The sequence below is a fragment of the Ahaetulla prasina genome, chromosome 8 (genome assembly GCF_028640845.1).
Source record: "Ahaetulla prasina isolate Xishuangbanna chromosome 8, ASM2864084v1, whole genome shotgun sequence".
Classification (NCBI taxonomy): domain Eukaryota; kingdom Metazoa; phylum Chordata; class Lepidosauria; order Squamata; family Colubridae; genus Ahaetulla; species Ahaetulla prasina.
In genome coordinates this window covers 76,412,702-76,431,190 of record NC_080546.1, presented here as the reverse complement: position 1 = coordinate 76,431,190, position 18,489 = coordinate 76,412,702, and the positions used below count along the sequence as shown (strand labels likewise).

General features: G+C 38.4%; 1 pseudogene; it reads right to left on the bottom strand.

Annotated features, from left to right (window-relative positions):
- Positions 1 to 3,949: 3,949 nt before the first annotated feature.
- LOC131203507 (bifunctional heparan sulfate N-deacetylase/N-sulfotransferase 3-like) lies at positions 3,950 to 15,428 on the bottom strand (annotated as a pseudogene).
- Between the last annotated feature and the right edge of the window lie 3,061 nt (positions 15,429 to 18,489).

The window sequence follows — 18,489 nt, the reverse complement described above, 5'->3', positions numbered from 1 at the left end:
AGGTGATCACAAGACCCTGGGGTACAGCAAAGGTCATAAATATGAACCCGTTGCCAAGCATCTGAATTTTGATCACGTGATCATGGGGATAATGCAAAGGAAGTAACTATAAACACTGTCATAGATCACATTTTTCAGTGCTGTTGTAACTAAATGAACTGTTGTAAGTCGATATTACCTGTATATAGTATAAGGCTATTACAGAACAGTGGTGGATTTCAAAAATTTTTACTACTGGTTCTGTGGGTGTGGCTTGGTGGGCGTGGCCGGGGAAGGATACTGTAAACTCTCCATTCCCTCCCCACTCCAGGGAAAGGATACTGCAAAATCCCCATTTCCTTCCGATCAGCTGGGACTCGAGAGGAAGAGAAGAGATGGGGGCGGGGCCAGTCAGAGGCGGTATTTACCGGTTCTCCAAACTACTCAAAATGTCCACTACCGGTTCTCCAAAACTGGTCAGAACCTGCTGAAACCCAACTCTGTTACAGAATCTGGTTGTTTAGTTCAGATACTGCGAAGCCTCCCTCATAAATATAACAAAGAAAACCAGTCATGGATAGGATGTGTAGCATCCCAGACAATACTGCAGACCCCGGTCAAGCAGTACTTGACTATGGAGAATAGTGCAGCATACAAGTTTAGTCAATTTGAGAAAACATTTACCGAAGTTCTCTGCCCAGAAATCTAATGGAAAACTTCAAAACAAAAATGTGTAATTTAAAGAAATGATTAATGCTAAGTACCTCTATACATTGTTCTGAGGTAAATTATGTTCACTAATTCAGTCCAGTGGTGGGATTCTGCCCACCATTACTTACCGGTATTGGGTAAGTGGGCAGCTGATCCATGTACCTCCCTGCCCACCCGACACCAGTAAGTAATGGCAAGGGGCGGGGCGAACCGGCAATTTAACAAACGGTTCGGCTTGGAGCGCACCCGATCCAAGTGCCCCGCGGCCACCGACAGAAGCCTGCCTGCATGCAAGTGTCTCTCTAGCCAGCGATTAAAGTGCCTCGCTGGCCACGTGGCCCTTCCTTTGCTTTTCCTCTTCTGCACCGATCGCAAGCAGAATTCCCGGGCTCACATGATCCTTACTCGACTGAGGGGGGTGGGGTAGGTGGGGGGGCATCTCTCCGTGCGCCATGGTAGCCCCGGCCTCCCTCCCTCCCTGACACATGGTTTTCGGAAACACGTCATGGGGCGCGGGCCTGGCTCCTCCTGCGTCTTGCCTGTTCGGAACTTCATTTCAAAACCAAAGCCAACCAAGCCAACCGCACGGGGGGGGGGTGAGGGAGTCACCGGGGGCCTGCAGGGGTAGGGGGCCAGTGAGTGATCTCCCCCCCCACCGGGACTGTTGGGGAGGGGAGGGGGGATTTGGGAATGAGAGGCGGAGGGCGGGGCCTGGGAGTCTGTGGAGAGGGGCCTTTAAACCGGGAGGTGTTTCTATGGGGACGAGGGGCACTGGCTGTGGGGCTTCTGTGAGGGGGGAAGAAGCCCTTCCCCCGCATTTGCTTTGCCATCAGTTCAAAGGCGCTCAGCCTCCCTCACGTGGCTTGTGGCCTGCTAATCCTCCCTCCCTGGTCCGCCTGCATCCAAGCCTCTCTCTAGCCAGCGATTAAAGCGCGGCCAGCGAGGAGCTTGGATCGGGTGGCCAGCGAAGCGTGTGTCAATCGCCTCGGCCTGCTGCCCACCCAGCAGGACTGTCCTGTGGCCACCTCCCACCCAGCCTATCCTGCCCCATCTGGAGAAAGAGTGATGGAGAGAAAGAGGGGTGCAGAAAATGATGAAGGAGAGAAAGAGAGATGAAGGATAGAAGGGGGAGAAAGATGAAGGAGAGAAACGGGGGGAGAAAGAGAAGGAGGGAGAAGGAGAGATTAAGGAGAGAAAGATGGAGGAGAGAAAGAGATGAAGGATAGAAGGGGGAGAAAGATGAAGGAGAGAAAGGGGGGAGAAAGATGAAGGAGAGAAAGAGGGAGGGAGAAAGAGATTAAGGAGAGAAAGAGAGAAAGGGGGAGAAAGAGATGGAGAGAAAGAGGGAGGGAGAATGGATTTGTTCTGGTAATTGGTTTAACAAGCATGGCACTGAAAAAGTGACTTATGACCGTTTTTCACACTTACGAACATTGCAGCAAACTGTCATTAGGGCAAAGAAGCTATGTTACATGACCACCTGGCCACGCCCACCCGGTCACATGAAGCACCGCAGTTGTGACATGAGTGACATGGTTATTAAAAATGCTGCAACAGGCATAAATGATGACCGGTCATAAGTGTGAGGACTGGTCAAAAGTGTGAGAACCTGTCAGAAATCACTTTTTTCAGTCCTCTGGGTAGTCCCTATGTGCATAGGGACTACCGAGAGGGCTGAAAAAAGTGATTTCTGATAGGTTCTGACACTTTTGAACAGACCTCGCATTTATGACCATCTTCACATTTATGCCTGTTGCAGCATTCTTAACCGTGTCACTCATTTCACAACTGCTTCTCTTCACTACGGTTACAAGATAGGGTGCAAAACGTAAAATGTGAGGACAGTCGTAAGTGCGAGGACTGGTCAAAAGTGCAAGGACAGGTCAAAAATAACTTTTTCAGCCCTCTGAGTAGTCCCTTGCATAGGGACTACCCAGAGGGATGAAAAAAAGTGATTTCTGACAGGTTCTCGCACTTTTGACCAGTCCTCACACTTATGACCGGTCACCATTTATGCCTGTTTGCAGTAGTTTCTATGCCCATAGCCATGGCCATCCGGTCACATGACCAGCTAGCTACACCCACCCAGTCACATGACCAGCCAGCCACGCCCTCCCGGTCACTAGCTAGCCACACCCCAAAATAAGCCGCGCCCACAGAACCGGTTGTTAAAAAATTTGAATCCCACCACTGATTTAGTCCCAATTGACTTGATAATTACACCTTCTTGCCTCATGTATTTGTTAAGATTATACATGCTTTGAAAACGATTCAAAATAATGCTACGACTCTGGTGTCACCAGAAAAAAAAAAATCTAAAAAAATATTTTTTTAAGAAATCCATTCATTGCATTCAAGATGAAGGCTCAGATAGAAACCTGAAACAAAAAAAAATAAATATCAAGCTACTCTAATGCCTAAGAGCTACTGAATTCATAATAGGAAATCTAAAGCCCTTTTGAAGGTGCACATCTTTGGTTTTTCCCACATTTTCTAAAATCAGTTGCTCATTGATTGTGGCAAACTTGTGTTCCAATCACTGGGACCCAGGGGTGCTATGCAGCAGGTTCTGACAGGTTCTGGAGAACCGGTAGCAGAAATTTTGAGTAGTTCAGAGAACCCGCAAATACCACCTCTGGCTGACTCGAGTGGGGTGGGAATGGAGATTTTGCAATATCCTTCCCCTGTCACACCCACCAAGCCCACCAAGTCACACCCACAGAACCGGTAATAAAAAAATTTGAATTCCACCACTGCTGGAATCCTTTATTTATGACAAGGATAGAGTTATTCGCAACTTGAAGTTTGCTGGAATTAACTTCAGTTATGGCTAATCACTTTTTTTAAATGCTCACCTATAATTGCTAAAACAGCTAGGATTAATTTGAAAATTGTTAGCTAAATATTTAAGTTAAAAAGTGCAATTTTTGTTTTATTTCAAAGCTCTGTTAGATCTAGGCACTGGGAACAGACCTTTTCATACGGTGAGCAGTTTGGTAACTAGAGAATCAGACTCTGAACAAAGTAATTACTCCAGACTTCACTGATCTGCAAGATGGTATCCTCAAGGAACTATAGAAAGAATAGGATGGATATATTTTATTAATGAAATATTTTTTTAAAAAAAGAATTTGAAGGCGTGTCATGCATGAGGATTTGGGAACAATACTCTTTATTTTGTAAGGGCCTAATTACACTTAAATAACTGATAGGGGATTATTTCATAAGAGTAGCTTTGAAATTAATTACAGAAATACTGTCATTTCCTACAAATATGAAGGAAGAACAGATCTGAGAGTAATATTCATTTACAAGCAATGATAAAAGTTTAATTCTTAGTAGTGGAAGACATCAAGATTGGAATAATTTAGTTCCAATATGTCCCAGAATTATGCCCTTTATTCTTTGCTAACAATACCATGGAAATTACATAAAGTGTACATGTAAGAGGCATTTTAAATTGTAAGAGTTGCCATATGGCAAAATGGGCAGATAATAAATATATAATATAAAGATAATAAAACAGGGTGGAATAACAACAACTGATGACCTCCTTTTACTGGTCCACAATAGAAAGAGTCCTCACTTATTGCATCACGGTATGGCATGCTGGTCTGACAGCCGCAGATAGAAAAACATTACAGAGGGTGGTGAGCACAGCACAAAACATTGTGGGCTGTCCCCTGATACCACTAGATGAGATCGCTAGGGCTCGTTGCCTTAGAAGAGTGAGGAAAATTCTCAGGGATGACTCTCACCCTGGTGACCATTTCTTTACCCTCCTACCATCGGAGAAGATATAAAAGCATAGCCAGCCGCACAAACAGATTGAAGAAGAGTTTCTATCCATGGTTTGTCAGATTCCTGAATGTGAAATAACATCATAACTACGTAGTATGATGGACTGCAGGGCTGGCACAATGTGTAACATGTTCACACTGGTGCAATAGGACTCAGTGTTTTGTTAATATGATTTATTGGGTTAGGGATTTTCTGTCTTCACTGTGAGTTGTATTATGTTGAGGGGTGTGCACTGAGGGAGCTCAACCAATCTCATTGTACATATGTTGTGCACTGACAATAAATATTTGAATTGAATTGAACTGAGATAATAAATTTTACAAATAAATATTGCAATGCAAAATGGCTTCTTCAAGCATGAATGTCAATCTTTTTCACAGTCTGAGTGACTTTATTTCTGTCAATCTCTCAGTCTCCACGAATGTCCTTTGTTTGGAACAGCCAAAAGTAAAATATTCATTTGCTACATACAAGACATAAGAGATACTTTCCACCACCTATTCTTCTGCTAGTCTCTTTAGATGTCATCTATTACCTGTAACTATATTGTAATTTCCTATAATTTGCACTTTTTAAGAATATATCTAGACTACAGGCCTCCTCTTCTTCCTCCTCCATTGTTCTTTACCCTGCTTTTCTGTCAGTAGCTTAGATTTTATGGAATTCCTATTACATTCACTTAATTTTCCAAAGATGTCCATCCGATGAAAGAGTCTGGAAGTACCATTCTATCAAGTTTTGTGAAATGCTGGCAGGATTTTATAGGACATGGGGTTGCAGAGGAAATAACCTTAGGATAGAATACTAAATAACTTTTCTTTTATCCAAAGAACTTCTCCATAAAAGCAGAAATAGCATACACCTAACAAAACTCAAAAGGGACACTGTGGCTCAGTGGCTAAGACACTGAGTTTGTCGATCAAAAGGTCGGCAGTTCAGCGGTTTGAATCCCTAGTGCTGTGTAACGGGGTGAGCTCCCGTTACTTGTCCCAGCTTCTGCCAACCTAGCAGTTCAAAAGCACATAAAAAATGCAAGTAGAAAAATAGGGACCACCTTTGGTGGGAAGGTAACAGCATTCCCTGCACCTTTGGCATTGAGTCATGCTGGCCACATGACCACGGAGAGTCTTCGGACAGCACTGGCTCTTCGGCTTTGAAACGGAGATGAGCATCGCCCCCTAGAGTCGGGAACGACTAGCACATATGTGCGAGGGGAACCTTTACCTTTACCTAACAAAACTCAAAAACTCTGAATAAAATAAAACCCCTGAAAATAATTCATTTCCGTATGTCACCAATGAAAGAAGTGAAATAAATTTGCAGTGCAACAAGGAAACTTCCTCCTCTTAAATACATTTAAATATCAGGTGTGATGTGACAGAAATGTCTCCTACTTTTGCAGAATCAAGTCTCCAAAAAATGAGGCAAAATAAGGTATTTCTACATAAAAGGAATAAACAGCCACAGAGACTCAATGAAGTCTATGTAGTAAGAACATTTCATGGTTGCTCTTTTGTATTAGATTTATTTTGTCTGTTCTACATGTAAACTGTTAGGATATTTATGTATTTTGCTATATAAAGCATGATAAACAGCCTTACCAGAAGCTACCCTTTCTTCTAAAGCAAGCAGACATGTTAAATTCACAATGATTAATTGAGTGTTTAAAGGTTTCCATCAATAAATAGCTGTTTCCTAAAAAGGTGGCTGTAGCTCATGAGTTGGATTATTCTTCCCTCGTAATTCAAATCATTCAACCCATGCACACTGGACTCTTCAGTTTCTAAGGGTGTATTTGTGTCTGCGCCCCCGAGCCAGGCCTCCTGCCAGAAAGTGACTTGGAAAGTGAGAGGGAAGGGCCGTCAGGACTTACCACGGGAGCACCGGCTTCCCTGGCTGAGTTCCAGGAGCCAGAGGCAGGCCAGGTGGAGGAGATAATGAGGCCTCCATCCCCTGACTCTTCCTCCCCCAGGCCACGCCTCCAGACCCAGCTGATGGCAATCAGGTCTGGCTGGACCCTAGGTTTCGTAGGCAGGAGAGGCGGGAACAACAGAAGCAGGGGTGGGGCAGGCCTAGGAAGTGCTGAGTCATGGAGCCACACCCCACAGGATATAAAGGCAGCAAGAGCTGCTGTGCCTCTTCGTAGCAGGCAAATTAACTGCTTAACTAAGAGCTGAAGTACTGGGTGACTCATCGGCGTCGAGGGAGATAAGAGTCACTTGGCAGATGCTTGCTAGTTTGCTGCCAGAGCTGATAGTGCCGGCTAATTAAGCCATCGCTCAGATGGAAGTGAAGGGGGACAGAATAAAGGGTTTAAGGTAAGTATCTGGAGCTACATAAAATTTTATAGAGAATGCTAGTGGACTGGATAAGTAAAATAAACATTTCATTTCAAAATTTATATATGGACTTAAAAATCAGTTCCTATTGTTCAAAATTAGTAAGGCATAAACAGAAAAAGAGCTGCTCTCTGTACCATGTGGATGATGATAGTGACACTCTTATCTTTCAGATATTGCAATAGCTGTATGATGCCAAAGGCGAAGATTCCTGCATGGATTATGAAATCCACTAAACTCGGGAGCAGTACAGCAACAACACAAATAGGTAATTTGCTCCAAACAGCAGCAATAACCTAAAGAAAAGATGTAGGAGAAGTAATTGCAATGAATAAATAATGAAATAATAAAGAATTTAATACTAGTTTGGGACAAAATAATATCTGTCCAATAAGATAATGTAAGCTGTAAGTTTTTTAATTTGTATTTTAAATTGTATATTGTATTGTTGTTTTTATTTTTGGCTGTACACCACCCTGAGTCCTTCGGGAGAAGGGCGGTATAAAAATTGAATAAATAAATAAATAAATAAATAAAATAAATAAATAGAAACATCTTTTAAATCCATACAGGTAATTTAAAAAATAATGTAAAATATATACAGATAGAGATTAAAAAAACCTCATTTATCAGACGGTTAATTTATTTTTACTCACCAACAGTTTAGTAAAAAGGCCTTGTCAATAGTGAAGAGTATCTTGTCTAGAACATGTAGCTCTAACGTTTGGAAGCCCTATGAATAAGAAACGTATGAATATTACATCTTAATATTACAAATCACTTAAAACCAATTATCTCCTACCATCTCATTCTCCAACAATGACACCCTTCCTTCATAACATTATACTTTCTTTTTTGGTGACAATAGAATTATTTTAATTCTTACATTTTAAATTATTTTCACAGTAATTGCAAAATGTGGTACAGGTTATCCTCGACGTACCACTGTAATTGAGGTTGCTCGTAACAGACAAAAGTCAGGATGGTCATTAAGCGATTCTCCCAGGCCAAGGCCTGCTCCCAACACAGCCGTTCAGCCATGCATAGGAATCTAATGAAGCTACTAATGGCACAGGGAAGGCAGTCACAGCTCGTTGGCCTTCACTGACTGTCTCCTTTTTTATTAAATGTTATAAAAGGAAAAAAAAAAACCTTTAACCTCTTCACCTCTATCTATACCAGTATTACAGTCAGCTGATTAAAATTTCTGAAAAATACTAGTTTGGCTTACAGGGTAGGGAGTCACAGTTCCTGATGGACGTTAAGTGAAGTGTCAAACTAATGACCCCAATCCCCACCCTCCATTCCTGCTCTCCCCAATGGATCATTCAATGAAAATGCAGATTGTTAAGTGGTGCACAGGGTGACTTGGGGATGGAGGAGTCCCTTGAAGGGCCTTCTCCAGGCCTCCCGGAGCCTCTCCCATATGGAGACATCCAGTAGTCTGTTCTCTGACTTTTTGGAATTTCCCCAGGCCGAGGTTTCCTCCCAACTAGCCATTTAGTCATGCAAGGAAATCTGAAGTAATTAACAGTGTATGGACGGTATTTATAGTTTGTAGGCCTCGGCCAACTTCCCATCTGGGCACCAAGGGACTTGCAGAGTCTGCTCCTCACCTTCCTCAGGTCCCAGCACCGCCCAAGTTACTTTTGGTTTTTTTTTGCAGAGCCGCCCAGCTGATGTGAGGCGAGGCTCAGTGTATCTTTCTTGCAGAAGCTGCCAGTCTCATGGCAACCTTGTGCTCTTTTTCTAGCAAGCGACACTTCTTTTGAAAGTGTAGCAGGCTCTGTTTTTTAAAGGAGGCACCATTTGTTTGGGGGTTTTGTGGAGTCTCCTTAAAAAAAAACAAAAAAAAAACGGCCTCACGTAATTTTGTGAGTCATTTTGTTTTGTGCAGATTATCACAGTTTGAATTTTCCGTTTGGTTTTTGGTCTCTTCTTCTGCTTGTGCAGTTATTTTTATTACTTCGTAAGAATTAAAATAGTCCTGGATAGATAAATTATCCTATAGAGATTACTGTTACCCGTGTTTCCCCGAAACAAGACCCTGTCTTATATTTTTTTGAACCCCGAAATAAGCACTTGGCCTTGTGCAGAACCCCCAAACTGCACAGAATCTTAGCTAGAGGTTCTCCCATCCCTGGTTTGGGTAATGAAACACCTGCAAGAAAGCAAGCAAATTCAGAGAGCACCAAGGATCCGCAAACCCTACTCTTTCTCCTTTAGACTTTACTCCTTTAAAAACTTTGTGAAGAATAATGAAGATGATCTTGGTATGGAGCATCTGTTGCTGAAGCTGAAGTATTTTTAAGTTATTGTGGACAATTTTAATGAAAACAGTTTTAGTTTTGCTCTGGAATTTATTTCCTGTTCTACTCTACCTAGTGCGGTTAACTGGGTAAGACAAAGGTTTAGGTTGTATGACAATGTTTTGGTTTTCTTTATTTTAAAAAAAATATGATAGGATCTTTCCCACATCCATTTTTCAGCTAACATTACAATTTTATGCTTACAAAGATTTAATATTGTGCCTTTATTAAATCAAGGCAGCAAACATACCTAATAAGCCTTCTTCCTCCTATTTTCCCCCACAACAATTCTTTGAGTTGAGTTGGGCTGAGAGTGACTGGCCCAACGTCACTAGAAGGCTTTCATACCTAAGATATGACTAAAATTCATGAACTCCTGGTTTCTAACCTGCTATCTTAACCACTACACCAAATCTCTATATATGTTTATTTTATTTACTTACATACCATCTGTATACTATGTCTCCTCATGATTCTAGGCAGTTTATTAAATATGAAGCCAGAAGCCAGAAGAGTGCAGAGAAGAGCAACAAAGATGATTAGGGGACTGGAGGATAAAACATATGAAGAACGGTTGCAGGAACTGGGTATGTCTAGTTTAACAAAAAGAAGGACTAGGGGAGACATGATAGCTGTGTTCCAATATCTTAGGGGCTGCCACAAAGAAGAAGGAGTCAGGCTGTTCACCAAAGCACCTGAGGGTAGAACAAGAAGCAATGGGTGGAAACTGGTCAAAGAAAGAAGCAACTTAGAACTAAGGAGAAATTTCCTGACAGTTAGAACAATTAATAAGTGGAACGACTTGCCTTCAGAAGTTGTGAATGCTCCAACACTGGAAATTTTTAAGAAAATGTTGGATAACCATCTGACTGAGATGGTGTAGGGTTTCCTGCCTGGGCAGGGGGTTGGACTAGAAGGCCTCCAAGGTCCCTTCCAACTCTGATGTTATGTTATGTTATGTTAAGTATCCATAAAATCACTATAAAACATCTTGCAATACAGATATGTCCTTGAGACATGACCAGTCACTTAAAGACTGTTTGAAGTTATGACAGCCATTCCCCCAAGACTGATCATAGGGACATTGAAGTGCTACATTTTCCACTCTTTACATTTGGTTTGAAATGTCAGGTGCTAATTGCAAATATTAATTAATACAATTAATATATTTTGCTCACACCATCTTCTTATTCATTACCCTTCATTCTTCGTCTTTATTTTTCTCCTTGACATTCTAAATCCCTTTGTGACTTCCTTCAGGAAGTTTCCTAATATAATTTCTTTTTTTTTTTATTTAAGGTTTTATTTTATTATATAAAATACAAAGAAGAAAAAATAGGAAATTATAGGAAGGAAGAAATTATAGGAAGGAAGTGTGAGTTACAAGGGGAAAGATAAAAAAAGAAAAAGGGGCATTACCTTCCAACTCTTCTTAGCACAGTATAAGATAAAACACACTCCCACCTCAACTTTTCGCTTTTCCATATTAATATATAACTAGCTATTACTATAATATCAAATCTTTCTGATCAATAAAGCTAAAGTCAAAGTTTCATTTTTTTTTCTTTCACAAGTACAAAATCCAGAAGTGATCCAAATAAAAACATATTTTCTTCTTTGAATAAAATAATCAATTTAGCCATTCCTACTTTATCTTCCTTGCTATTGAAATAATGTGTATTTCTATTTTTGCAATAATCTTTGTGAATTGTTACCATTTTTATTTACAAAATTTGTTGTATTCAAATTCAAATTTCTTACCTAAAAAAAGGGGAAAAATCCTTTTTCCCCACCTTTTTTCCTTCAAAGTATTCAACTTTTTAAAAAAGTTTATCAAAAAAATTTTTAATACATCTTTTTCTTTGACTTCTTAACATACAAACTTGAAACTTCAGTTTACATTTACATTCAGTATTACATTTAGATTCCTCCCTCCAAATTACCCTTAAAGAATAATATTTTTTTTCTTTTATAAACATCCTCTAACAGTGTTTTTTTAAAACTAGTACATCGTTTTAACTTTCTTTTAATACAGGAACTCTCAAAGACATCTTTTGTATTTATGCCTACTTCAAGAATTATTTAAGCATTATGTGTTTGTGTGTGTGTGTGTGTGTGTGTGTGTGTGTAAAAAATACATTTTCAAATTTTGAGTTAAACCTTTCTTTCAGTTGTACATATCAAGCATAGGAAAATCCATCATAATTCCAGTTAACGAATTAAGTTTAAGTCACTCCTTCCAGCTTATTTTCATGGAGTAAACTCTTTTTCTTCTCTGGAAATTTTATCAAAGAGTTATAGGCCTTTCTTTTTATCACAAAATATTCAATCTTGTTAATGTCCTTAAAGAAAAAGTCCCAAATTTGTGTTTTTTCTCAATGCTCTTCTTTCAGTTTTGTTGTGAGGTTTATATTTGAACCATAATAGTGAAAGTTAATATAGGTTCTTCCATAAGTGCGATAAACTCCTCTACATTTTCAGCTACTTATGAAATTGCTTCAGCAGTTTGGTAACATTCTACATGTTTGCATCTCAGAAGTAATTTGAAAGGAGTTTTTATTTTCCTTAAGAACAGCTGGTCAGCAAATTGGTATATTTTATTTAGAGACCTTTCAAACATCTCTCTAATACTTTGCTCCATCTTGATTTCCCCTTTTAATCAGAATCAGAAGATTTTAGCCACCCACAGCTAAGATCAAGCTACCAGTTACTGCAATAGTGAACTAAAATCACAGCTTTCAATCTTTATCTTTGTCCGTCAGCTTTTTTTGGTGGTTGTTGCTTCTCACACTTCCTTATTTGGCTTGCCTTAGCAGCCTTCTTCCTTGTTCTTTGAGACAAAAAGAGATTCCTAAAATGGCGCAAATATTCAAAAAGATATAGCAGACTGTAGCTAGAAAGTCTCTTTTTAAGTTGACTTTAAAAAGATTAATAGTCGTTGAAGGTGATTAAGAAGAGAAAGGCACAACTTACTGTCCGTTTGAAAGGTACATTTCAGAACAGCAGCTTCTTCAACCCCAAATAGATTGCAGCCCCTTCTCTCCCAGCTTTTGGCCTGCGGATAGCTTTGGAGTTCAGAAGCCGTGTGCCAGCTTACAGCTGTATTGGAGGGTTCCGAGAGGATGTTCTTTGACATACCCTGCTGGGTAGGTAATAAAAACTGAAAGGGATGCCAGTCCCTTCATTTGAAAGGCAGAGAAGCTAGGGAAAAATTCTTTGGAGATGCTCTTCCCAGGCATGTGTTTAATTGGCCATCTTCCTGGAAGTCCTATAATTTCCAAATTATAGAAGATGCCTTAGGGCAGCATCGTATCTGTTCTCCTTCTCTTCTTCTTCTCAACTTCCTTTTTTACCCCCCTGGTGTCGAGAGACATCCAAAGTTCTGACAGTTGCTCTTGTGGCAGCCTCAACCATTGTTAATTAATGTTGTGTAGAATGTTTTTGATGTTGTCTTTCCATCTTCTTCTGGGTCTGCCTCGTGTTCTTTGACCTTCTCCTCTTTTTATATATTATTTGTATGTTATAGAATCCCATGATTTCCTCTCCGGGGGGAGCAAACCACTGTTTTTGTATGTAAGATTGGTTCTGTGCCAATTCTTTCTCTTATGGTCTCATTTCTGAGTTTATCTCTTCTTATCTCCAGCAGCTTTCCTCAAACATCTCATTTCTGTGACGACTAACTTTTATGTTTTGTTGTAAGTGTCCATGCTTGGCACCTGTAGCATAGGGTTGGGGTGAATATCTTTTGTATAAGATGCTTCTTTGTACTGATAGGTAGTGCCTTATGTTCTGGAGTGGAGCAAGCTGTTCTAATACTTGATTTGCCTTACTGCAGGGGGTTGGACTAGAAGACCTCCAAGGTCCCTTCCAACTCTGATATTATGTTATGTTATGTTAAAATATAATAGAATCTACTTCCCTGTAGTTTTAATTTCTTTTCATGAGCCAGAGTTTAAAATATCTAGTATAACATCAACATAAAGTTTAATATACAGAGTATTAATTTCAAAATACCCCAATACAAAAATATAACAACAAGATTAACCCTTCTGAAAAAAGCTAATATAATTTTTATTGGGTAACATAAGCCTATAATAGCCAAAGACCAGCCAAAGTGCTATGACTTTAGGTCTACTAAATGAAAAGTTTTAACTGATGTCAAAACTACAAACATAGCTTAGTTAGAACAGTGATTTTACTTCAAATGAACACATTGAATGCAACAGAATTGTCTTTTCATTTAAATAAACTTCACAATATAGCAATTTGGCTTTCAAAAATAGGTATTTAGGCAACATCATCACATCACAAGAAACTTTCTGGCAGGCCTTACCTTATCACTGCCTTTCTTTCTTGTTTCCTCCTTTCCAACAAAGATGTCATCAATTTCTACAAGTATGTATCTATCCAGGGATAATGGAAGTCTCTTTCCAGTCAAAAAGGAGACAGCATCTATGAAGACAAGCTCATATAGCCAGAAGTTCACATTGTTACCAAAAAGAGCATGATGAATTCCAAAACAATAAATAAATAAAATAAATAAATCATGAAGACCCAAGTCATGAATAACTGTTTTGCATGTAGAACATTTTAATTGCAGGTGGAGGAGGCTTTTCAGGTACTCTTACTTTTGCAAATACAACAGTTTGGTAAGAGGAATGATTTATATGGAAAACTGTCCAGTCACTTCCAGGCAAAGGCCCTTTATCAAGCTTGGATGGTTTTGTTACATGAAGCAGAGGAGAATGAGGATTAATTCAACAATCCTTATACCTACATTGCCATGAATCTGGAAAGGAATACCTTTTAACTTAAAAGTCTGCAAAGTATTATCATTAGGTTTTTTTGTTTTTGAAATCCACACAGTATTTATCTAGAAGGCCCCGATTTCAGGAATCCATATTCACATATTAAGTTTAGTTTACAGAGTATTAATTTCAAAATACCCCAATACAAAAATATAACGACAAGATTAACCCTTCTGAAAAAATCTAATATAATTTTTATTGGGTAACATAAGCCTATAATAGCCAAAGACCAGCCAAAGTGCTATGACTTTAGGTCTACTAAATGAAAAGTTTTAACTGATGTCAAAACTACAAACATAGCTTAGTTAGAACAGTGATTTTACTTCAAATGAACACATTGAATGCAACAGAATTGTCTTTTCATTTAAATAAACTTCACAATATAGCAATTTGGCTTTCAAAAATAGGTATTTAGGCAACATCATCACATCACAAGAAACTTTCTGGCAGGCCTTACCTTATCACTGCCTTTCTTTCTTGTTTCCTCCTTTCCAACAAAGATGTCATCAATTTCTACAAGTATGTATCTATCCAGGGATAATGGAAGTCTCTTTCCAGTCAAAAAGGAGACAGCATCTATGAAGACAAGCTCATATAGCCAGAAGTTCACATTGTTACCAAAAAGAGCATGATGAATTCCAAAACAATAAATAAATAAAATAAATAAATAAATCATGAAGACCCAAGTCATGAATAACTGTTTTGCATGTAGAACATTTTTAATTGCAGGTGGAGGAGGCTTTTCAGGTACTCTTACTTTTGCAAATACAACAGTTTGGTAAGAGGAATGATTTATATGGAAAACTGTCCAGTCACTTCCAGGCAAAGGCCCTTTATCAAGCTTGGATGGTTTTGTTACATGAAGCAGAGGAGAATGAGGATTAATTCAACAATCCTTTATACCTACATTGCCATGAATCTGGAAAGGAATACCTTTTAACTTAAAAGTCTGCAAAGTATTATCATTAGGTTTTTTTGTTTTTGAAATCCACACAGTATTTATCTAGAAGGCCCCGATTTCAGGAATCCATATTCACATATTAAGTTTAGTTTAGTTTAGTTTAGTTTAGTTTAGTTTAGTTTAGTTTAGTTTAGTTTAGTTAGATTTTTATACCGCCCTTCTCCCGAAGGATTTAGAAATATTTTCATGTATTATTAGAAGATACTTGCCTTTATTTATATCTACCAATACAGGAAGGTCACCTTTCCCAAAAGCAATCTCTACGTGATATTCGAACCTGCTGGATTCTAATACCATGACTATATCTTGACCAAGTACAGAGTACTGACTTTCCACAAATACAAACACAAAGGGTCAGTCCTTAGTGGTTCACTGGGCTTAATCATCTTCCATGGAGATAGCAGCACTGGAAGATCTCCACATTCAATCTCTGAAGAAATTTCAGAAGCTTCATTTACTTGTTTGTAGCCATTGTATAATGCACTGAAATAATGATGCACATCATACAAAACACAGCTAGCAATCAACTGAAGTAGCTTGCAGTACTGGACTCTAACCACTGCGCCATCTTGGCTCTTCCGATACAATACAATAATCTTGTAAATTTTTGGCATAATAACAAATATACTTAATCCCAAAGACATTCAAATCCTGCAATTCATTATTATCCATTATTATTATAAAAATATATAGAATTCATATTTAGATATATTTAAAGTAATTATTAAAGCATTAAAATGTAAAAATATATTTTTATATCAGGTATATCAAGTAAAAATCAGGTATAATGAATTTGGAATCCATTGGCCTCTGAGATAGATCCACCAGTAAATGTCAACATGTGTTTTGTGACTTATTGACTTGGCGTTAGAGGGATTACATGTATCTTGGTTTGTTGGATTTTTATTAGTGAAGTATTTTTCACTCAAAGTAGTAAGACAATACTTATTTTAAAAAAATCAAATCAAATCAGACTGGAAGCCCCCAAATGCCCATATTGAGGCAGGCTGTATTAAACTTTCTGTTTTAAAGTTACTGTTTATTCTTTCTCATCAATTGACTTTCTAATGAATTGACTGCACTAATCCTGCGTTAGGTATGAAAGTTGGCTTAGAATAGAATAGAATTTATTGGCCAAGTGTGATTGGACACACAAGGAATTTGTCTTGGTGCATATGCTCTCAGTGTACATAAAAGAAAAGATACGTTCATCAAGGTACAACATTTACAACACAATTGATGATCAATATATCAATATAAATCATAAGGATTGCCAGCAACAAGTTATAGTCATACAGTCATAAGTGGAAACAGATTGGTGATGGGAACTATGAAACGATTAATAGTAGTGCAGATTCAGTAAATAGTCTGACAGTGTTGAGGGAATTATTTGTTTAGCAGAGTGATGGCCTTCGGGAAAAAACTGTTCTTGTGTCTAGTTGTTCTGGTGTGCAGTGCTCTATAGCGTCGTTTTGAGGGTAGGAGTTGAAACAGTTTATGTCCAGGATGCGAGAGATCTGCAAATATTTTCACGGCTCTCTTCTTGATTCGTGCAGTATACAGGTCCTCAATGGAAGGCAAGTTGGTAGCAATTATTTTTTCTGCAGTTCTAATTATCCTCTGAAGTCTGTGTTTTTCTTGTTGGGTTGCAGAACCGAACCAGACAGTTATAGAGGTGCAAATGACAGACTCAATAATTCCTCTGTAGAACTGGATCAGCAGCTCCTTGGGCAGTTTGAGCTTACTGAGTTGGCGCAGAAAGAACATTCTTTGTTGTCCTTTTTTAATGAGGTTTTTGATGTTAGCTGTCCATTTGAGATCTTGCGATATGATAGAACCCAGAAATTTGAAGGTTTCTACTGTTGATACTGTGTTGTCAAGTATTGTGAGAGGTGGAAGTATGGAAGGGTTTTCCTAAAATCTACCACCATTTCTACGGTTTTGAGTGTGTTCAGTTCCAGATTGTTTTGGTTGCACCACAAGGCTAGTCGTTCGACCTCTCGTCTATATGCGGATTCGTCATTGTCTCGAATGAGACCAATCACTGTTGTGTCATCTGCGAACTTCAGTAGCGTAACAAATGGATCATTGGAGATGCAGTCATTGGTATACAGAGAGGAGAAGTGGGAGAGCACACAGCCTTGGGGGCCCTAATTGTACAGGTATTTATGGCATTTATCAAACAACTTGATAATCTTTCCATGTAAGTAATTAACAGATTTGTTTTTATTTCAAACAAAATACCATTACTTACTATTTGTATTGTAGCAATAGCAAAAGCGCTTATATACTGCTTCATAGTGCTTTTACAGCATTTTCGAAGCAGCTTACAGAGTCAGCATATTGCCCCCAACAATCTGGGTCCTCATTTTACCCACCTCGGAAGGATGGAAGGCTGAGTCAACCTTGAGCCTGGTGAGATCTGAACTGCTGAACTGTAGCTAGCAATCAACTGAAGTAGCTTGCAGTACTGGACTCTAACCACTGTGCCATCTTGGCTCTTCCGATACAATACAATAATCTTGTAAATTTTTGGCATAATAACAAATATACTTAATCCCAAAGACATTCAAATCCTGCAATTCATTATTATCCAATATAATAAAAATATATAGAATTCATATTTAGATATATTTAAAGTAATTATTAAAGCATTAAAATGTAAAAATATATTTTTATATCAGGTATATCAAGTAAAAATCAGGTATAATGAATTTGGAATCCATTGGCCTCTGAGATAGATCCACCAGTAAATGTCAACATGTGTTTTGTGACTTATTGACTTTTTTTTTTTTTCTAACTTGGCGTTAGAGGGATTACATGTATCTTGGTTTGTTGGATTTTTATTAGTGAAGTATTTTTCACTTGTTCTGAGCATCTTTACCTTCTGGATACCTATCATCATATGTGGTGGGGATGCCCAAAAGCTAAGGACTTTTGGCTTCAAATAAAACAGTGGCTAGAAGAGATGTTAAACCAGATAATAGACATGATGAACTCTTCCTTTTGGGTATAGTAAGGGATAAGTACAAAAAAGAAGAAATATATCTTATGGTACACATATTAACGATAGTGAGGTTGACCTTCGTACAAAATTGGAAATGCAGAGAGAACCCACAGGAGGAAGAAATAATCAACAAAATATTGACCTGTGCAGAAATGGGCAGGTTAACAATGGAGCTCAAAGACAAAGATGAATCGGAATTCTATGCAACCTGGAATACATTTTATAAATGGCTAGAGAAAAGGAGGAATGTAGGGATAGAGAATTAGAAACAAAGTGAAGAACGGGAGAAAAATAAATAAAATAATATAAGAAATATTAGATAGGAGTAAACAGGATTTGAATAGATACAAAGGGAATATGTATGTAACTGGAGTGTTATTGAATGTACAAAAAGTATATAAGGAATATGCATGATGTTATATTGTAATCTACACAAAGAAAAAGTGTTAGAAAAGTTTGTACCAGACAAGGGGCACCGTGTCTAATGTTTTTAAATTGTATATTTAATAAAATAAAAAAAATTTAAAAATATAATGTAAACTTATAATACAGTATATTGTGGTATAAGATTAAA